Source organism: Schistocerca piceifrons, chromosome 8 (assembly GCF_021461385.2).
Source record: "Schistocerca piceifrons isolate TAMUIC-IGC-003096 chromosome 8, iqSchPice1.1, whole genome shotgun sequence".
Lineage (NCBI taxonomy): Eukaryota > Metazoa > Arthropoda > Insecta > Orthoptera > Acrididae > Schistocerca > Schistocerca piceifrons.
The window spans coordinates 141302065-141320271 of record NC_060145.1 but is presented as its reverse complement, the minus strand read 5'-3'; the positions used below and the strand labels follow the sequence as shown (position 1 = coordinate 141320271).

Sequence of the window (18207 nt, the reverse complement as noted above, 5' to 3'; positions counted from 1 at the left end):
GGTGGCAGCTCCCTGCAGAGTGCCGAAGACCAGAGTGGCCGCGCCGCCGTTGTCAGTGGATGACATGCAATTGTCGAGCCACGGAGATCACGTTGCTTTGCGATGTGCACCCGCCTGGTAGCACAGCACGCGAACAGTGGCCCTGTGGCGCAACGGATAACGCGTCTGACTACGGATCAGAAGATTCCAGGTTCGAATCCTGGCAGGGTCGGCATTTTGTTAGTTGCGGGCGCGTAGCTAGGCAGTGCATTCGAATGTCTCCACCTTCGTGGAGTGCAATGTTAATCCTGAGCATCTCGCAGCTGCATCTCGAGACGATCGCGGTAAATATCGCTTCGTGCAAGCGTCAGCGTAGCGTCAGTCGAGCAAAGTCGAGACAAGTCAAGCTGGCAGATGCTACGCAGTTAATTAAACGGTAGGCGACGCAGACAACGCTTTTCCAAGTGTCCCATGTCACGCACCGAAGAGCGCGCATCTGTCCGCACAGCAGAGTGGCGCAGTGGAAGCGTGCTGGGCCCATAACCCAGAGGTCCGTGGATCGAAACCACGCTCTGCTAAAATTATTCTTTTTCTTGGGTGCTTCGAGCTCGATCATTAATCCTGGGGTGCGCTGATTCAGCGTCGACGGCAAACCCTGTGAGTTGTGAAACGACGACGTCGTGTGCAGAATACGAGAAACACTTCCTAAGACGCAGACTTTCTTACGATTTTTTAGCAATTACATTCCTTGATCACAACGGTAATGCTTTTTCGGGCCACATGTGCAACCTTCGCGATATAAAAATCGCACCTCCCCGGCGGGGAATCGAACCCCGGTCTCCCGCGTGACAGGCGGGGATACTAACCACTATACTACCGAGGAACACGCAGTCGTTGACTACAGTGCACGCACATTTATGGTCTCTCAGGTACGTGATGCATCTCAAATCTAGCGTCCCGATGCTTCCATAGTCAGCTGCTACGAAATAAAAGTATGCCCCAGGTGAGGCTCGAACTCACAACCCCGGCATTGCTCACGGCTACTGCCTTATAAGTACCGTGCGCTAACCAATTGCGCCACTGGGGCTACAGCACAGTGCTTACAGTTAGCGGTATTCACTTTGATGCCAACCTGTTGTGGCTACAGACCCGTCATACGACCGTCACCTGCGGCCATACTGCGACGTTAGCACCTGTCTACGAATGCTTCATACGATTCTTGTTTTATATGCTACACTTACAAGCATGTCAACCGCTTGTCATCACCGAAAAAATGCAAAAAAACGGCCGCCTTGCATTCCGCTACCTGTCCATCAGCGACGGCAGATCTGTGGCAAGCTCTAAGCTGTGCAGGCGCTCCGTGGCCGAGCAGCAGGAGGAGAGATGCCTTCCTTGGTGGCAGCTCCCTGCAGAGTGCCGAAGACCAGAGTGGCCGCGCCGCCGTTGTCAGTGGATGACATGCAATTGTCGAGCCACGGAGATCACGTTGCTTTGCGATGTACACCCGCCTGGTAGCACAGCACGCGAACAGTGGCCCTGTGGCGCAACGGATAACGCGTCTGACTACGGATCAGAAGATTCCAGGTTCGAATCCTGGCAGGGTCGGCATTTTGTTAGTTGCGGGCGCGTAGCTAGGCAGTGCATTCGAATGTCTCCACCTTCGTGGAGTGCAATGTTAATCCTGAGCATCTCGCAGCTGCATCTCGAGACGATCGCGGTAAATATCGCTTCGTGCAAGCGTCAGCGTAGCGTCAGTCGAGCAAAGTCGAGACAAGTCAAGCTGGCAGATGCTACGCAGTTAATTAAACGGTAGGCGACGCAGACAACGCTTTTCCAAGTGTCCCATGTCACGCACCGAAGAGCGCGCATCTGTCCGCACAGCAGAGTGGCGCAGTGGAAGCGTGCTGGGCCCATAACCCAGAGGTCCGTGGATCGAAACCACGCTCTGCTAAAATTATTCTTTTTCTTGGGTGCTTCGAGCTCGATCATTAATCCTGGGGTGCGCTGATTCAGCGTCGACGGCAAACCCTGTGAGTTGTGAAACGACGACGTCGTGTGCAGAATACGAGAAACACTTCCTAAGACGCAGACTTTCTTACGATTTTTTAGCAATTACATTCCTTGATCACAACGGTAATGCTTTTTCGGGCCACATGTGCAACCTTCGCGATATAAAAATCGCACCTCCCCGGCGGGGAATCGAACCCCGGTCTCCCGCGTGACAGGCGGGGATACTAACCACTATACTACCGAGGAACACGCAGTCGTTGACTACAGTGCACGCACATTTATGGTCTCTCAGGTACGTGATGCATCTCAAATCTAGCGTCCCGATGCTTCCATAGTCAGCTGCTACGAAATAAAAGTATGCCCCAGGTGAGGCTCGAACTCACAACCCCGGCATTGCTCACGGCTACTGCCTTATAAGTACCGTGCGCTAACCAATTGCGCCACTGGGGCTACAGCACAGTGCTTACAGTTAGCGGTATTCACTTTGATGCCAACCTGTTGTGGCTACAGACCCGTCATACGACCGTCACCTGCGGCCATACTGCGACGTTAGCACCTGTCTACGAATGCTTCATACGATTCTTGTTTTATATGCTACACTTACAAGCATGTCAACCGCTTGTCATCACCGAAAAAATGCAAAAAAACGGCCGCCTTGCATTCCGCTACCTGTCCATCAGCGACGGCAGATCTGTGGCAAGCTCTAAGCTGTGCAGGCGCTCCGTGGCCGAGCAGCAGGAGGAGAGATGCCTTCCTTGGTGGCAGCTCCCTGCAGAGTGCCGAAGACCAGAGTGGCCGCGCCGCCGTTGTCAGTGGATGACATGCAATTGTCGAGCCACGGAGATCACGTTGCTTTGCGATGTGCACCCGCCTGGTAGCACAGCATGCGAACAGTGGCCCTGTGGCGCAACGGATAACGCGTCTGACTACGGATCAGAAGATTCCAGGTTCGAATCCTGGCAGGGTCGGCATTTTGTTAGTTGCGGGCGCGTAGCTAGGCAGTGCATTCGAATGTCTCCACCTTCGTGGAGTGCAATGTTAATCCTGAGCATCTCGCAGCTGCATCTCGAGACGATCGCGGTAAATATCGCTTCGTGCAAGCGTCAGCGTAGCGTCAGTCGAGCAAAGTCGAGACAAGTCAAGCTGGCAGATGCTACGCAGTTAATTAAACGGTAGGCGACGCAGACAACGCTTTTCCAAGTGTCCCATGTCACGCACCGAAGAGCGCGCATCTGTCCGCACAGCAGAGTGGCGCAGTGGAAGCGTGCTGGGCCCATAACCCAGAGGTCCGTGGATCGAAACCACGCTCTGCTAAAATTATTCTTTTTCTTGGGTGCTTCGAGCTCGATCATTAATCCTGGGGTGCGCTGATTCAGCGTCGACGGCAAACCCTGTGAGTTGTGAAACGACGACGTCGTGTGCAGAATACGAGAAACACTTCCTAAGACGCAGACTTTCTTACGATTTTTTAGCAATTACATTCCTTGATCACAACGGTAATGCTTTTTCGGGCCACATGTGCAACCTTCGCGATATAAAAATCGCACCTCCCCGGCGGGGAATCGAACCCCGGTCTCCCGCGTGACAGGCGGGGATACTAACCACTATACTACCGAGGAACACGCAGTCGTTGACTACAGTGCACGCACATTTATGGTCTCTCAGGTACGTGATGCATCTCAAATCTAGCGTCCCGATGCTTCCATAGTCAGCTGCTACGAAATAAAAGTATGCCCCAGGTGAGGCTCGAACTCACAACCCCGGCATTGCTCACGGCTACTGCCTTATAAGTACCGTGCGCTAACCAATTGCGCCACTGGGGCTACAGCACAGTGCTTACAGTTAGCGGTATTCACTTTGATGCCAACCTGTTGTGGCTACAGACCCGTCATACGACCGTCACCTGCGGCCATACTGCGACGTTAGCACCTGTCTACGAATGCTTCATACGATTCTTGTTTTATATGCTACACTTACAAGCATGTCAACCGCTTGTCATCACCGAAAAAATGCAAAAAAACGGCCGCCTTGCATTCCGCTACCTGTCCATCAGCGACGGCAGATCTGTGGCAAGCTCTAAGCTGTGCAGGCGCTCCGTGGCCGAGCAGCAGGAGGAGAGATGCCTTCCTTGGTGGCAGCTCCCTGCAGAGTGCCGAAGACCAGAGTGGCCGCGCCGCCGTTGTCAGTGGATGACATGCAATTGTCGAGCCACGGAGATCACGTTGCTTTGCGATGTGCACCCGCCTGGTAGCACAGCACGCGAACAGTGGCCCTGTGGCGCAACGGATAACGCGTCTGACTACGGATCAGAAGATTCCAGGTTCGAATCCTGGCAGGGTCGGCATTTTGTTAGTTGCGGGCGCGTAGCTAGGCAGTGCATTCGAATGTCTCCACCTTCGTGGAGTGCAATGTTAATCCTGAGCATCTCGCAGCTGCATCTCGAGACGATCGCGGTAAATATCGCTTCGTGCAAGCGTCAGCGTAGCGTCAGTCGAGCAAAGTCGAGACAAGTCAAGCTGGCAGATGCTACGCAGTTAATTAAACGGTAGGCGACGCAGACAACGCTTTTCCAAGTGTCCCATGTCACGCACCGAAGAGCGCGCATCTGTCCGCACAGCAGAGTGGCGCAGTGGAAGCGTGCTGGGCCCATAACCCAGAGGTCCGTGGATCGAAACCACGCTCTGCTAAAATTATTCTTTTTCTTGGGTGCTTCGAGCTCGATCATTAATCCTGGGGTGCGCTGATTCAGCGTCGACGGCAAACCCTGTGAGTTGTGAAACGACGACGTCGTGTGCAGAATACGAGAAACACTTCCTAAGACGCAGACTTTCTTACGATTTTTTAGCAATTACATTCCTTGATCACAACGGTAATGCTTTTTCGGGCCACATGTGCAACCTTCGCGATATAAAAATCGCACCTCCCCGGCGGGGAATCGAACCCCGGTCTCCCGCGTGACAGGCGGGGATACTAACCACTATACTACCGAGGAACACGCAGTCGTTGACTACAGTGCACGCACATTTATGGTCTCTCAGGTACGTGATGCATCTCAAATCTAGCGTCCCGATGCTTCCATAGTCAGCTGCTACGAAATAAAAGTATGCCCCAGGTGAGGCTCGAACTCACAACCCCGGCATTGCTCACGGCTACTGCCTTATAAGTACCGTGCGCTAACCAATTGCGCCACTGGGGCTACAGCACAGTGCTTACAGTTAGCGGTATTCACTTTGATGCCAACCTGTTGTGGCTACAGACCCGTCATACGACCGTCACCTGCGGCCATACTGCGACGTTAGCACCTGTCTACGAATGCTTCATACGATTCTTGTTTTATATGCTACACTTACAAGCATGTCAACCGCTTGTCATCACCGAAAAAATGCAAAAAAACGGCCGCCTTGCATTCCGCTACCTGTCCATCAGCGACGGCAGATCTGTGGCAAGCTCTAAACTGTGCAGGCGCTCCGTGGCCGAGCAGCAGGAGGAGAGATGCCTTCCTTGGTGGCAGCTCCCTGCAGAGTGCCGAAGACCAGAGTGGCCGCGCCGCCGTTGTCAGTGGATGACATGCAATTGTCGAGCCACGGAGATCACGTTGCTTTGCGATGTGCACCCGCCTGGTAGCACAGCACGCGAACAGTGGCCCTGTGGCGCAACGGATAACGCGTCTGACTACGGATCAGAAGATTCCAGGTTCGAATCCTGGCAGGGTCGGCATTTTGTTAGTTGCGGGCGCGTAGCTAGGCAGTGCATTCGAATGTCTCCACCTTCGTGGAGTGCAATGTTAATCCTGAGCATCTCGCAGCTGCATCTCGAGACGATCGCGGTAAATATCGCTTCGTGCAAGCGTCAGCGTAGCGTCAGTCGAGCAAAGTCGAGACAAGTCAAGCTGGCAGATGCTACGCAGTTAATTAAACGGTAGGCGACGCAGACAACGCTTTTCCAAGTGTCCCATGTCACGCACCGAAGAGCGCGCATCTGTCCGCACAGCAGAGTGGCGCAGTGGAAGCGTGCTGGGCCCATAACCCAGAGGTCCGTGGATCGAAACCACGCTCTGCTAAAATTATTCTTTTTCTTGGGTGCTTCGAGCTCGATCATTAATCCTGGGGTGCGCTGATTCAGCGTCGACGGCAAACCCTGTGAGTTGTGAAACGACGACGTCGTGTGCAGAATACGAGAAACACTTCCTAAGACGCAGACTTTCTTACGATTTTTTAGCAATTACATTCCTTGATCACAACGGTAATGCTTTTTCGGGCCACATGTGCAACCTTCGCGATATAAAAATCGCACCTCCCCGGCGGGGAATCGAACCCCGGTCTCCCGCGTGACAGGCGGGGATACTAACCACTATACTACCGAGGAACACGCAGTCGTTGACTACAGTGCACGCACATTTATGGTCTCTCAGGTACGTGATGCATCTCAAATCTAGCGTCCCGATGCTTCCATAGTCAGCTGCTACGAAATAAAAGTATGCCCCAGGTGAGGCTCGAACTCACAACCCCGGCATTGCTCACGGCTACTGCCTTATAAGTACCGTGCGCTAACCAATTGCGCCACTGGGGCTACAGCACAGTGCTTACAGTTAGCGGTATTCACTTTGATGCCAACCTGTTGTGGCTACAGACCCGTCATACGACCGTCACCTGCGGCCATACTGCGACGTTAGCACCTGTCTACGAATGCTTCATACGATTCTTGTTTTATATGCTACACTTACAAGCATGTCAACCGCTTGTCATCACCGAAAAAATGCAAAAAAACGGCCGCCTTGCATTCCGCTACCTGTCCATCAGCGACGGCAGATCTGTGGCAAGCTCTAAGCTGTGCAGGCGCTCCGTGGCCGAGCAGCAGGAGGAGAGATGCCTTCCTTGGTGGCAGCTCCCTGCAGAGTGCCGAAGACCAGAGTGGCCGCGCCGCCGTTGTCAGTGGATGACATGCAATTGTCGAGCCACGGAGATCACGTTGCTTTGCGATGTGCACCCGCCTGGTAGCACAGAACGCGAACAGTGGCCCTGTGGCGCAACGGATAACGCGTCTGACTACGGATCAGAAGATTCCAGGTTCGAATCCTGGCAGGGTCGGCATTTTGTTAGTTGCGGGCGCGTAGCTAGGCAGTGCATTCGAATGTCTCCACCTTCGTGGAGTGCAATGTTAATCCTGAGCATCTCGCAGCTGCATCTCGAGACGATCGCGGTAAATATCGCTTCGTGCAAGCGTCAGCGTAGCGTCAGTCGAGCAAAGTCGAGACAAGTCAAGCTGGCAGATGCTACGCAGTTAATTAAACGGTAGGCGACGCAGACAACGCTTTTCCAAGTGTCCCATGTCACGCACCGAAGAGCGCGCATCTGTCCGCACAGCAGAGTGGCGCAGTGGAAGCGTGCTGGGCCCATAACCCAGAGGTCCGTGGATCGAAACCACGCTCTGCTAAAATTATTCTTTTTCTTGGGTGCTTCGAGCTCGATCATTAATCCTGGGGTGCGCTGATTCAGCGTCGACGGCAAACCCTGTGAGTTGTGAAACGACGACGTCGTGTGCAGAATACGAGAAACACTTCCTAAGACGCAGACTTTCTTACGATTTTTTAGCAATTACATTCCTTGATCACAACGGTAATGCTTTTTCGGGCCACATGTGCAACCTTCGCGATATAAAAATCGCACCTCCCCGGCGGGGAATCGAACCCCGGTCTCCCGCGTGACAGGCGGGGATACTAACCACTATACTACCGAGGAACACGCAGTCGTTGACTACAGTGCACGCACATTTATGGTCTCTCAGGTACGTGATGCATCTCAAATCTAGCGTCCCGATGCTTCCATAGTCAGCTGCTACGAAATAAAAGTATGCCCCAGGTGAGGCTCGAACTCACAACCCCGGCATTGCTCACGGCTACTGCCTTATAAGTACCGTGCGCTAACCAATTGCGCCACTGGGGCTACAGCACAGTGCTTACAGTTAGCGGTATTCACTTTGATGCCAACCTGTTGTGGCTACAGACCCGTCATACGACCGTCACCTGCGGCCATACTGCGACGTTAGCACCTGTCTACGAATGCTTCATACGATTCTTGTTTTATATGCTACACTTACAAGCATGTCAACCGCTTGTCATCACCGAAAAAATGCAAAAAAACGGCCGCCTTGCATTCCGCTACCTGTCCATCAGCGACGGCAGATCTGTGGCAAGCTCTAAGCTGTGCAGGCGCTCCGTGGCCGAGCAGCAGGAGGAGAGATGCCTTCCTTGGTGGCAGCTCCCTGCAGAGTGCCGAAGACCAGAGTGGCCGCGCCGCCGTTGTCAGTGGATGACATGCAATTGTCGAGCCACGGAGATCACGTTGCTTTGCGATGTGCACCCGCCTGGTAGCACAGCACGCGAACAGTGGCCCTGTGGCGCAACGGATAACGCGTCTGACTACGGATCAGAAGATTCCAGGTTCGAATCCTGGCAGGGTCGGCATTTTGTTAGTTGCGGGCGCGTAGCTAGGCAGTGCATTCGAATGTCTCCACCTTCGTGGAGTGCAATGTTAATCCTGAGCATCTCGCAGCTGCATCTCGAGACGATCGCGGTAAATATCGCTTCGTGCAAGCGTCAGCGTAGCGTCAGTCGAGCAAAGTCGAGACAAGTCAAGCTGGCAGATGCTACGCAGTTAATTAAACGGTAGGCGACGCAGACAACGCTTTTCCAAGTGTCCCATGTCACGCACCGAAGAGCGCGCATCTGTCCGCACAGCAGAGTGGCGCAGTGGAAGCGTGCTGGGCCCATAACCCAGAGGTCCGTGGATCGAAACCACGCTCTGCTAAAATTATTCTTTTTCTTGGGTGCTTCGAGCTCGATCATTAATCCTGGGGTGCGCTGATTCAGCGTCGACGGCAAACCCTGTGAGTTGTGAAACGACGACGTCGTGTGCAGAATACGAGAAACACTTCCTAAGACGCAGACTTTCTTACGATTTTTTAGCAATTACATTCCTTGATCACAACGGTAATGCTTTTTCGGGCCACATGTGCAACCTTCGCGATATAAAAATCGCACCTCCCCGGCGGGGAATCGAACCCCGGTCTCCCGCGTGACAGGCGGGGATACTAACCACTATACTACCGAGGAACACGCAGTCGTTGACTACAGTGCACGCACATTTATGCTCTCTCAGGTACGTGATGCATCTCAAATCTAGCGTCCCGATGCTTCCATAGTCAGCTGCTACGAAATAAAAGTATGCCCCAGGTGAGGCTCGAACTCACAACCCCGGCATTGCTCACGGCTACTGCCTTATAAGTACCGTGCGCTAACCAATTGCGCCACTGGGGCTACAGCACAGTGCTTACAGTTAGCGGTATTCACTTTGATGCCAACCTGTTGTGGCTACAGACCCGTCATACGACCGTCACCTGCGGCCATACTGCGACGTTAGCACCTGTCTACGAATGCTTCATACGATTCTTGTTTTATATGCTACACTTACAAGCATGTCAACCGCTTGTCATCACCGAAAAAATGCAAAAAAACGGCCGCCTTGCATTCCGCTACCTGTCCATCAGCGACGGCAGATCTGTGGCAAGCTCTAAGCTGTGCAGGCGCTCCGTGGCCGAGCAGCAGGAGGAGAGATGCCTTCCTTGGTGGCAGCTCCCTGCAGAGTGCCGAAGACCAGAGTGGCCGCGCCGCCGTTGTCAGTGGATGACATGCAATTGTCGAGCCACGGAGATCACGTTGCTTTGCGATGTGCACCCGCCTGGTAGCACAGCACGCGAACAGTGGCCCTGTGGCGCAACGGATAACGCGTCTCACTACGGATCAGAAGATTCCAGGTTCGAATCCTGGCAGGGTCGGCATTTTGTTAGTTGCGGGCGCGTAGCTAGGCAGTGCATTCGAATGTCTCCACCTTCGTGGAGTGCAATGTTAATCCTGAGCATCTCGCAGCTGCATCTCGAGACGATCGCGGTAAATATCGCTTCGTGCAAGCGTCAGCGTAGCGTCAGTCGAGCAAAGTCGAGACAAGTCAAGCTGGCAGATGCTACGCAGTTAATTAAACGGTAGGCGACGCAGACAACGCTTTTCCAAGTGTCCCATGTCACGCACCGAAGAGCGCGCATCTGTCCGCACAGCAGAGTGGCGCAGTGGAAGCGTGCTGGGCCCATAACCCAGAGGTCCGTGGATCGAAACCACGCTCTGCTAAAATTATTCTTTTTCTTGGGTGCTTCGAGCTCGATCATTAATCCTGGGGTGCGCTGATTCAGCGTCGACGGCAAACCCTGTGAGTTGTGAAACGACGACGTCGTGTGCAGAATACGAGAAACACTTCCTAAGACGCAGACTTTCTTACGATTTTTTAGCAATTACATTCCTTGATCACAACGGTAATGCTTTTTCGGGCCACATGTGCAACCTTCGCGATATAAAAATCGCACCTCCCCGGCGGGGAATCGAACCCCGGTCTCCCGCGTGACAGGCGGGGATACTAACCACTATACTACCGAGGAACACGCAGTCGTTGACTACAGTGCACGCACATTTATGGTCTCTCAGGTACGTGATGCATCTCAAATCTAGCGTCCCGATGCTTCCATAGTCAGCTGCTACGAAATAAAAGTATGCCCCAGGTGAGGCTCGAACTCACAACCCCGGCATTGCTCACGGCTACTGCCTTATAAGTACCGTGCGCTAACCAATTGCGCCACTGGGGCTACAGCACAGTGCTTACAGTTAGCGGTATTCACTTTGATGCCAACCTGTTGTGGCTACACACCCGTCATACGACCGTCACCTGCGGCCATACTGCGACGTTAGCACCTGTCTACGAATGCTTCATACGATTCTTGTTTTATATGCTACACTTACAAGCATGTCAACCGCTTGTCATCACCGAAAAAATGCAAAAAAACGGCCGCCTTGCATTCCGCTACCTGTCCATCAGCGACGGCAGATCTGTGGCAAGCTCTAAGCTGTGCAGGCGCTCCGTGGCCGAGCAGCAGGAGGAGAGATGCCTTCCTTGGTGGCAGCTCCCTGCAGAGTGCCGAAGACCAGAGTGGCCGCGCCGCCGTTGTCAGTGGATGACATGCAATTGTCGAGCCACGGAGATCACGTTGCTTTGCGATGTGCACCCGCCTGGTAGCACAGCACGCGAACAGTGGCCCTGTGGCGCAACGGATAACGCGTCTGACTACGGATCAGAAGATTCCAGGTTCGAATCCTGGCAGGGTCGGCATTTTGTTAGTTGCGGGCGCGTAGCTAGGCAGTGCATTCGAATGTCTCCACCTTCGTGGAGTGCAATGTTAATCCTGAGCATCTCGCAGCTGCATCTCGAGACGATCGCGGTAAATATCGCTTCGTGCAAGCGTCAGCGTAGCGTCAGTCGAGCAAAGTCGAGACAAGTCAAGCTGGCAGATGCTACGCAGTTAATTAAACGGTAGGCGACGCAGACAACGCTTTTCCAAGTGTCCCATGTCACGCACCGAAGAGCGCGCATCTGTCCGCACAGCAGAGTGGCGCAGTGGAAGCGTGCTGGGCCCATAACCCAGAGGTCCGTGGATCGAAACCACGCTCTGCTAAAATTATTCTTTTTCTTGGGTGCTTCGAGCTCGATCATTAATCCTGGGGTGCGCTGATTCAGCGTCGACGGCAAACCCTGTGAGTTGTGAAACGACGACGTCGTGTGCAGAATACGAGAAACACTTCCTAAGACGCAGACTTTCTTACGATTTTTTAGCAATTACATTCCTTGATCACAACGGTAATGCTTTTTCGGGCCACATGTGCAACCTTCGCGATATAAAAATCGCACCTCCCCGGCGGGGAATCGAACCCCGGTCTCCCGCGTGACAGGCGGGGATACTAACCACTATACTATCGAGGAACACGCAGTCCTTGTCTACAGTGCACGCACATTTATGGTTCTCATGTACGCGATACATCTCAAACCTAGCGTCCCGATGCTTCCATAGTCAGCTGCTACGAAATAAAAGTATGCCCCAGGTGAGGCTCGAACTCACAACCCCGGCATTGCTCACGGCTACTGCCTTATAAGTACCGTGCGCTAACCAATTGCGCCACTGGGGCTACAGCACAGTGCTTACAGTTAGCGGTATTCACTTTGATGCCAACCTGTTGTGGCTACAGACCCGTCATACGACCGTCACCTGCGGCCATACTGCGACGTTAGCACCTGTCTACGAATGCTTCATACGATTCTTGTTTTATATGCTACACTTACAAGCATGTCAACCGCTTGTCATCACCGAAAAAATGCAAAAAAACGGCCGCCTTGCATTCCGCTACCTGTCCATCAGCGACGGCAGATCTGTGGCAAGCTCTAAGCTGTGCAGGCGCTCCGTGGCCGAGCAGCAGGAGGAGAGATGCCTTCCTTGGTGGCAGCTCCCTGCAGAGTGCCGAAGACCAGAGTGGCCGCGCCGCCGTTGTCAGTGGATGACATGCAATTGTCGAGCCACGGAGATCACGTTGCTTTGCGATGTGCACCCGCCTGGTAGCACAGAACGCGAACAGTGGCCCTGTGGCGCAACGGATAACGCGTCTGACTACGGATCAGAAGATTCCAGGTTCGAATCCTGGCAGGGTCGGCATTTTGTTAGTTGCGGGCGCGTAGCTAGGCAGTGCATTCGAATGTCTCCACCTTCGTGGAGTGCAATGTTAATCCTGAGCATCTCGCAGCTGCATCTCGAGACGATCGCGGTAAATATCGCTTCGTGCAAGCGTCAGCGTAGCGTCAGTCGAGCAAAGTCGAGACAAGTCAAGCTGGCAGATGCTACGCAGTTAATTAAACGGTAGGCGACGCAGACAACGCTTTTCCAAGTGTCCCATGTCACGCACCGAAGAGCGCGCATCTGTCCGCACAGCAGAGTGGCGCAGTGGAAGCGTGCTGGGCCCATAACCCAGAGGTCCGTGGATCGAAACCACGCTCTGCTAAAATTATTCTTTTTCTTGGGTGCTTCGAGCTCGATCATTAATCCTGGGGTGCGCTGATTCAGCGTCGACGGCAAACCCTGTGAGTTGTGAAACGACGACGTCGTGTGCAGAATACGAGAAACACTTCCTAAGACGCAGACTTTCTTACGATTTTTTAGCAATTACATTCCTTGATCACAACGGTAATGCTTTTTCGGGCCACATGTGCAACCTTCGCGATATAAAAATCGCACCTCCCCGGCGGGGAATCGAACCCCGGTCTCCCGCGTGACAGGCGGGGATACTAACCACTATACTACCGAGGAACACGCAGTCGTTGACTACAGTGCACGCACATTTATGGTCTCTCAGGTACGTGATGCATCTCAAATCTAGCGTCCCGATGCTTCCATAGTCAGCTGCTACGAAATAAAAGTATGCCCCAGGTGAGGCTCGAACTCACAACCCCGGCATTGCTCACGGCTACTGCCTTATAAGTACCGTGCGCTAACCAATTGCGCCACTGGGGCTACAGCACAGTGCTTACAGTTAGCGGTATTCACTTTGATGCCAACCTGTTGTGGCTACAGACCCGTCATACGACCGTCACCTGCGGCCATACTGCGACGTTAGCACCTGTCTACGAATGCTTCATACGATTCTTGTTTTATATGCTACACTTACAAGCATGTCAACCGCTTGTCATCACCGAAAAAATGCAAAAAAACGGCCGCCTTGCATTCCGCTACCTGTCCATCAGCGACGGCAGATCTGTGGCAAGCTCTAAGCTGTGCAGGCGCTCCGTGGCCGAGCAGCAGGAGGAGAGATGCCTTCCTTGGTGGCAGCTCCCTGCAGAGTGCCGAAGACCAGAGTGGCCGCGCCGCCGTTGTCAGTGGATGACATGCAATTGTCGAGCCACGGAGATCACGTTGCTTTGCGATGTGCACCCGCCTGGTAGCACAGCACGCGAACAGTGGCCCTGTGGCGCAACGGATAACGCGTCTGACTACGGATCAGAAGATTCCAGGTTCGAATCCTGGCAGGGTCGGCATTTTGTTAGTTGCGGGCGCGTAGCTAGGCAGTGCATTCGAATGTCTCCACCTTCGTGGAGTGCAATGTTAATCCTGAGCATCTCGCAGCTGCATCTCGAGACGATCGCGGTAAATATCGCTTCGTGCAAGCGTCAGCGTAGCGTCAGTCGAGCAAAGTCGAGACAAGTCAAGCTGGCAGATGCTACGCAGTTAATTAAACGGTAGGCGACGCAGACAACGCTTTTCCAAGTGTCCCATGTCACGCACCGAAGAGCGCGCATCTGTCCGCACAGCAGAGTGGCGCAGTGGAAGCGTGCTGGGCCCATAACCCAGAGGTCCGTGGATCGAAACCACGCTCTGCTAAAATTATTCTTTTTCTTGGGTGCTTCGAGCTCGATCATTAATCCTGGGGTGCGCTGATTCAGCGTCGACGGCAAACCCTGTGAGTTGTGAAACGACGACGTCGTGTGCAGAATACGAGAAACACTTCCTAAGACGCAGACTTTCTTACGATTTTTTAGCAATTACATTCCTTGATCACAACGGTAATGCTTTTTCGGGCCACATGTGCAACCTTCGCGATATAAAAATCGCACCTCCCCGGCGGGGAATCGAACCCCGGTCTCCCGCGTGACAGGCGGGGATACTAACCACTATACTACCGAGGAACACGCAGTCGTTGACTACAGTGCACGCACATTTATGGTCTCTCAGGTACGTGATGCATCTCAAATCTAGCGTCCCGATGCTTCCATAGTCAGCTGCTACGAAATAAAAGTATGCCCCAGGTGAGGCTCGAACTCACAACCCCGGCATTGCTCACGGCTACTGCCTTATAAGTACCGTGCGCTAACCAATTGCGCCACTGGGGCTACAGCACAGTGCTTACAGTTAGCGGTATTCACTTTGATGCCAACCTGTTGTGGCTACAGACCCGTCATACGACCGTCACCTGCGGCCATACTGCGACGTTAGCACCTGTCTACGAATGCTTCATACGATTCTTGTTTTATATGCTACACTTACAAGCATGTCAACCGCTTGTCATCACCGAAAAAATGCAAAAAAACGGCCGCCTTGCATTCCGCTACCTGTCCATCAGCGACGGCAGATCTGTGGCAAGCTCTAAGCTGTGCAGGCGCTCCGTGGCCGAGCAGCAGGAGGAGAGATGCCTTCCTTGGTGGCAGCTCCCTGCAGAGTGCCGAAGACCAGAGTGGCCGCGCCGCCGTTGTCAGTGGATGACATGCAATTGTCGAGCCACGGAGATCACGTTGCTTTGCGATGTGCACCCGCCTGGTAGCACAGCACGCGAACAGTGGCCCTGTGGCGCAACGGATAACGCGTCTGACTACGGATCAGAAGATTCCAGGTTCGAATCCTGGCAGGGTCGGCATTTTGTTAGTTGCGGGCGCGTAGCTAGGCAGTGCATTCGAATGTCTCCACCTTCGTGGAGTGCAATGTTAATCCTGAGCATCTCGCAGCTGCATCTCGAGACGATCGCGGTAAATATCGCTTCGTGCAAGCGTCAGCGTAGCGTCAGTCGAGCAAAGTCGAGACAAGTCAAGCTGGCAGATGCTACGCAGTTAATTAAACGGTAGGCGACGCAGACAACGCTTTTCCAAGTGTCCCATGTCACGCACCGAAGAGCGCGCATCTGTCCGCACAGCAGAGTGGCGCAGTGGAAGCGTGCTGGGCCCATAACCCAGAGGTCCGTGGATCGAAACCACGCTCTGCTAAAATTATTCTTTTTCTTGGGTGCTTCGAGCTCGATCATTAATCCTGGGGTGCGCTGATTCAGCGTCGACGGCAAACCCTGTGAGTTGTGAAACGACGACGTCGTGTGCAGAATACGAGAAACACTTCCTAAGACGCAGACTTTCTTACGATTTTTTAGCAATTACATTCCTTGATCACAACGGTAATGCTTTTTCGGGCCACATGTGCAACCTTCGCGATATAAAAATCGCACCTCCCCGGCGGGGAATCGAACCCCGGTCTCCCGCGTGACAGGCGGGGATACTAACCACTATACTACCGAGGAACACGCAGTCGTTGACTACAGTGCACGCACATTTATGGTCTCTCAGGTACGTGATGCATCTCAAATCTAGCGTCCCGATGCTTCCATAGTCAGCTGCTACGAAATAAAAGTATGCCCCAGGTGAGGCTCGAACTCACAACCCCGGCATTGCTCACGGCTACTGCCTTATAAGTACCGTGCGCTAACCAATTGCGCCACTGGGGCTACAGCACAGTGCTTACAGTTAGCGGTATTCACTTTGATGCCAACCTGTTGTGGCTACACACCCGTCATACGACCGTCACCTGCGGCCATACTGCGACGTTAGCACCTGTCTACGAATGCTTCATACGATTCTTGTTTTATATGCTACACTTACAAGCATGTCAACCGCTTGTCATCACCGAAAAAATGCAAAAAAACGGCCGCCTTGCATTCCGCTACCTGTCCATCAGCGACGGCAGATCTGTGGCAAGCTCTAAGCTGTGCAGGCGCTCCGTGGCCGAGCAGCAGGAGGAGAGATGCCTTCCTTGGTGGCAGCTCCCTGCAGAGTGCCGAAGACCAGAGTGGCCGCGCCGCCGTTGTCAGTGGATGACATGCAATTGTCGAGCCACGGAGATCACGTTGCTTTGCGATGTGCACCCGCCTGGTAGCACAGCACGCGAACAGTGGCCCTGTGGCGCAACGGATAACGCGTCTGACTACGGATCAGAAGATTCCAGGTTCGAATCCTGGCAGGGTCGGCATTTTGTTAGTTGCGGGCGCGTAGCTAGGCAGTGCATTCGAATGTCTCCACCTTCGTGGAGTGCAATGTTAATCCTGAGCATCTCGCAGCTGCATCTCGAGACGATCGCGGTAAATATCGCTTCGTGCAAGCGTCAGCGTAGCGTCAGTCGAGCAAAGTCGAGACAAGTCAAGCTGGCAGATGCTACGCAGTTAATTAAACGGTAGGCGACGCAGACAACGCTTTTCCAAGTGTCCCATGTCACGCACCGAAGAGCGCGCATCTGTCCGCACAGCAGAGTGGCGCAGTGGAAGCGTGCTGGGCCCATAACCCAGAGGTCCGTGGATCGAAACCACGCTCTGCTAAAATTATTCTTTTTCTTGGGTGCTTCGAGCTCGATCATTAATCCTGGGGTGCGCTGATTCAGCGTCGACGGCAAACCCTGTGAGTTGTGAAACGACGACGTCGTGTGCAGAATACGAGAAACACTTCCTAAGACGCAGACTTTCTTACGATTTTTTAGCAATTACATTCCTTGATCACAACGGTAATGCTTTTTCGGGCCACATGTGCAACCTTCGCGATATAAAAATCGCACCTCCCCGGCGGGGAATCGAACCCCGGTCTCCCGCGTGACAGGCGGGGATACTAACCACTATACTATCGAGGAACACGCAGTCCTTGTCTACAGTGCACGCACATTTATGGTTCTCATGTACGCGATACATCTCAAACCTAGCGTCCCGATGCTTCCATAGTCAGCTGCTACGAAATAAAAGTATGCCCCAGGTGAGGCTCGAACTCACAACCCCGGCATTGCTCACGGCTACTGCCTTATAAGTACCGTGCGCTAACCAATTGCGCCACTGGGGCTACAGCACAGTGCTTACAGTTAGCGGTATTCACTTTGATGCCAACCTGTTGTGGCTGCACACCCGTCATACGACCGTCACCTGCGGCCATACTGCGACGTTAGCACCTGTCTACGAATGCTTCATACGATTCTTGTTTTATATGCTACACTTACAAGCATGTCAACCGCTTGTCATCACCGAAAAAATGCAAAAAAACGGCCGCCTTGCATTCCGCTACCTGTCCATCAGCGACGGCAGATCTGTGGCAAGCTCTAAGCTGTGCAGGCGCTCCGTGGCCGAGCAGCAGGAGGAGAGATGCCTTCCTTGGTGGCAGCTCCCTGCAGAGTGCCGAAGACCAGAGTGGCCGCGCCGCCGTTGTCAGTGGATGACATGCAATTGTCGAGCCACGGAGATCACGTTGCTTTGCGATGTGCACCCGCCTGGTAGCACAGCACGCGAACAGTGGCCCTGTGGCGCAACGGATAACGCGTCTGACTACGGATCAGAAGATTCCAGGTTCGAATCCTGGCAGGGTCGGCATTTTGTTAGTTGCGGGCGCGTAGCTAGGCAGTGCATTCGAATGTCTCCACCTTCGTGGAGTGCAATGTTAATCCTGAGCATCTCGCAGCTGCATCTCGAGACGATCGCGGTAAATATCGCTTCGTGCAAGCGTCAGCGTAGCGTCA

The 18207-nt window shown here is 53.5% G+C and overlaps 40 non-coding genes across 40 annotated transcripts; 14 read left to right on the top strand and 26 right to left on the bottom strand.

Moving 5' to 3' along the window:
- Positions 1-138: 138 nt before the first annotated feature.
- Trnar-acg lies at positions 139-211 on the top strand. Its single transcript has one exon. It is a non-coding gene; the product is annotated as a tRNA-Arg (tRNA).
- A 579-nt stretch (positions 212-790) lies between these two features.
- Trnad-guc lies at positions 791-862 on the bottom strand. The gene has a single exon. It is a non-coding gene; the product is annotated as a tRNA-Asp (tRNA).
- A 112-nt stretch (positions 863-974) lies between these two features.
- On the bottom strand, positions 975-1066 carry Trnai-uau. The gene is given in 2 exon segments: positions 975-1010; positions 1029-1066. It is a non-coding gene; the product is annotated as a tRNA-Ile (tRNA).
- Positions 1067-1511: 445 nt separating this feature from the next.
- Positions 1512-1584, top strand: Trnar-acg. Its single transcript has one exon. It is a non-coding gene; the product is annotated as a tRNA-Arg (tRNA).
- A 579-nt stretch (positions 1585-2163) lies between these two features.
- On the bottom strand, positions 2164-2235 carry Trnad-guc. The gene has a single exon. It is a non-coding gene; the product is annotated as a tRNA-Asp (tRNA).
- Positions 2236-2347: 112 nt separating this feature from the next.
- On the bottom strand, positions 2348-2439 carry Trnai-uau. The gene is given in 2 exon segments: positions 2348-2383; positions 2402-2439. It is a non-coding gene; the product is annotated as a tRNA-Ile (tRNA).
- A 445-nt stretch (positions 2440-2884) lies between these two features.
- On the top strand, positions 2885-2957 carry Trnar-acg. The gene has a single exon. It is a non-coding gene; the product is annotated as a tRNA-Arg (tRNA).
- Positions 2958-3536: 579 nt separating this feature from the next.
- Trnad-guc lies at positions 3537-3608 on the bottom strand. Its single transcript has one exon. It is a non-coding gene; the product is annotated as a tRNA-Asp (tRNA).
- Positions 3609-3720: 112 nt separating this feature from the next.
- Trnai-uau lies at positions 3721-3812 on the bottom strand. The gene is given in 2 exon segments: positions 3721-3756; positions 3775-3812. It is a non-coding gene; the product is annotated as a tRNA-Ile (tRNA).
- Positions 3813-4257: 445 nt separating this feature from the next.
- Trnar-acg lies at positions 4258-4330 on the top strand. Its single transcript has one exon. It is a non-coding gene; the product is annotated as a tRNA-Arg (tRNA).
- A 579-nt stretch (positions 4331-4909) lies between these two features.
- Positions 4910-4981, bottom strand: Trnad-guc. Its single transcript has one exon. It is a non-coding gene; the product is annotated as a tRNA-Asp (tRNA).
- A 112-nt stretch (positions 4982-5093) lies between these two features.
- On the bottom strand, positions 5094-5185 carry Trnai-uau. Its single transcript is given in 2 exon segments — positions 5094-5129; positions 5148-5185. It is a non-coding gene; the product is annotated as a tRNA-Ile (tRNA).
- A 445-nt stretch (positions 5186-5630) lies between these two features.
- Positions 5631-5703, top strand: Trnar-acg. The gene has a single exon. It is a non-coding gene; the product is annotated as a tRNA-Arg (tRNA).
- Positions 5704-6282: 579 nt separating this feature from the next.
- Positions 6283-6354, bottom strand: Trnad-guc. Its single transcript has one exon. It is a non-coding gene; the product is annotated as a tRNA-Asp (tRNA).
- A 112-nt stretch (positions 6355-6466) lies between these two features.
- Trnai-uau lies at positions 6467-6558 on the bottom strand. The gene is given in 2 exon segments: positions 6467-6502; positions 6521-6558. It is a non-coding gene; the product is annotated as a tRNA-Ile (tRNA).
- Positions 6559-7003: 445 nt separating this feature from the next.
- Trnar-acg lies at positions 7004-7076 on the top strand. The gene has a single exon. It is a non-coding gene; the product is annotated as a tRNA-Arg (tRNA).
- A 579-nt stretch (positions 7077-7655) lies between these two features.
- Trnad-guc lies at positions 7656-7727 on the bottom strand. The gene has a single exon. It is a non-coding gene; the product is annotated as a tRNA-Asp (tRNA).
- A 112-nt stretch (positions 7728-7839) lies between these two features.
- On the bottom strand, positions 7840-7931 carry Trnai-uau. The gene is given in 2 exon segments: positions 7840-7875; positions 7894-7931. It is a non-coding gene; the product is annotated as a tRNA-Ile (tRNA).
- Positions 7932-8376: 445 nt separating this feature from the next.
- On the top strand, positions 8377-8449 carry Trnar-acg. The gene has a single exon. It is a non-coding gene; the product is annotated as a tRNA-Arg (tRNA).
- A 579-nt stretch (positions 8450-9028) lies between these two features.
- Positions 9029-9100, bottom strand: Trnad-guc. Its single transcript has one exon. It is a non-coding gene; the product is annotated as a tRNA-Asp (tRNA).
- A 112-nt stretch (positions 9101-9212) lies between these two features.
- Trnai-uau lies at positions 9213-9304 on the bottom strand. Its single transcript is given in 2 exon segments — positions 9213-9248; positions 9267-9304. It is a non-coding gene; the product is annotated as a tRNA-Ile (tRNA).
- A 445-nt stretch (positions 9305-9749) lies between these two features.
- Positions 9750-9822, top strand: Trnar-acg. The gene has a single exon. It is a non-coding gene; the product is annotated as a tRNA-Arg (tRNA).
- Positions 9823-10401: 579 nt separating this feature from the next.
- On the bottom strand, positions 10402-10473 carry Trnad-guc. Its single transcript has one exon. It is a non-coding gene; the product is annotated as a tRNA-Asp (tRNA).
- A 112-nt stretch (positions 10474-10585) lies between these two features.
- On the bottom strand, positions 10586-10677 carry Trnai-uau. The gene is given in 2 exon segments: positions 10586-10621; positions 10640-10677. It is a non-coding gene; the product is annotated as a tRNA-Ile (tRNA).
- A 445-nt stretch (positions 10678-11122) lies between these two features.
- Trnar-acg lies at positions 11123-11195 on the top strand. Its single transcript has one exon. It is a non-coding gene; the product is annotated as a tRNA-Arg (tRNA).
- A 579-nt stretch (positions 11196-11774) lies between these two features.
- On the bottom strand, positions 11775-11846 carry Trnad-guc. The gene has a single exon. It is a non-coding gene; the product is annotated as a tRNA-Asp (tRNA).
- A 111-nt stretch (positions 11847-11957) lies between these two features.
- Positions 11958-12049, bottom strand: Trnai-uau. Its single transcript is given in 2 exon segments — positions 11958-11993; positions 12012-12049. It is a non-coding gene; the product is annotated as a tRNA-Ile (tRNA).
- Positions 12050-12494: 445 nt separating this feature from the next.
- Trnar-acg lies at positions 12495-12567 on the top strand. Its single transcript has one exon. It is a non-coding gene; the product is annotated as a tRNA-Arg (tRNA).
- A 579-nt stretch (positions 12568-13146) lies between these two features.
- On the bottom strand, positions 13147-13218 carry Trnad-guc. The gene has a single exon. It is a non-coding gene; the product is annotated as a tRNA-Asp (tRNA).
- Positions 13219-13330: 112 nt separating this feature from the next.
- Positions 13331-13422, bottom strand: Trnai-uau. The gene is given in 2 exon segments: positions 13331-13366; positions 13385-13422. It is a non-coding gene; the product is annotated as a tRNA-Ile (tRNA).
- A 445-nt stretch (positions 13423-13867) lies between these two features.
- Trnar-acg lies at positions 13868-13940 on the top strand. The gene has a single exon. It is a non-coding gene; the product is annotated as a tRNA-Arg (tRNA).
- A 579-nt stretch (positions 13941-14519) lies between these two features.
- Positions 14520-14591, bottom strand: Trnad-guc. Its single transcript has one exon. It is a non-coding gene; the product is annotated as a tRNA-Asp (tRNA).
- A 112-nt stretch (positions 14592-14703) lies between these two features.
- Positions 14704-14795, bottom strand: Trnai-uau. Its single transcript is given in 2 exon segments — positions 14704-14739; positions 14758-14795. It is a non-coding gene; the product is annotated as a tRNA-Ile (tRNA).
- Positions 14796-15240: 445 nt separating this feature from the next.
- Trnar-acg lies at positions 15241-15313 on the top strand. Its single transcript has one exon. It is a non-coding gene; the product is annotated as a tRNA-Arg (tRNA).
- A 579-nt stretch (positions 15314-15892) lies between these two features.
- On the bottom strand, positions 15893-15964 carry Trnad-guc. Its single transcript has one exon. It is a non-coding gene; the product is annotated as a tRNA-Asp (tRNA).
- A 112-nt stretch (positions 15965-16076) lies between these two features.
- Positions 16077-16168, bottom strand: Trnai-uau. The gene is given in 2 exon segments: positions 16077-16112; positions 16131-16168. It is a non-coding gene; the product is annotated as a tRNA-Ile (tRNA).
- A 445-nt stretch (positions 16169-16613) lies between these two features.
- On the top strand, positions 16614-16686 carry Trnar-acg. Its single transcript has one exon. It is a non-coding gene; the product is annotated as a tRNA-Arg (tRNA).
- A 579-nt stretch (positions 16687-17265) lies between these two features.
- On the bottom strand, positions 17266-17337 carry Trnad-guc. Its single transcript has one exon. It is a non-coding gene; the product is annotated as a tRNA-Asp (tRNA).
- A 111-nt stretch (positions 17338-17448) lies between these two features.
- Positions 17449-17540, bottom strand: Trnai-uau. Its single transcript is given in 2 exon segments — positions 17449-17484; positions 17503-17540. It is a non-coding gene; the product is annotated as a tRNA-Ile (tRNA).
- A 445-nt stretch (positions 17541-17985) lies between these two features.
- Trnar-acg lies at positions 17986-18058 on the top strand. Its single transcript has one exon. It is a non-coding gene; the product is annotated as a tRNA-Arg (tRNA).
- Positions 18059-18207: the final 149 nt, after the last annotated feature.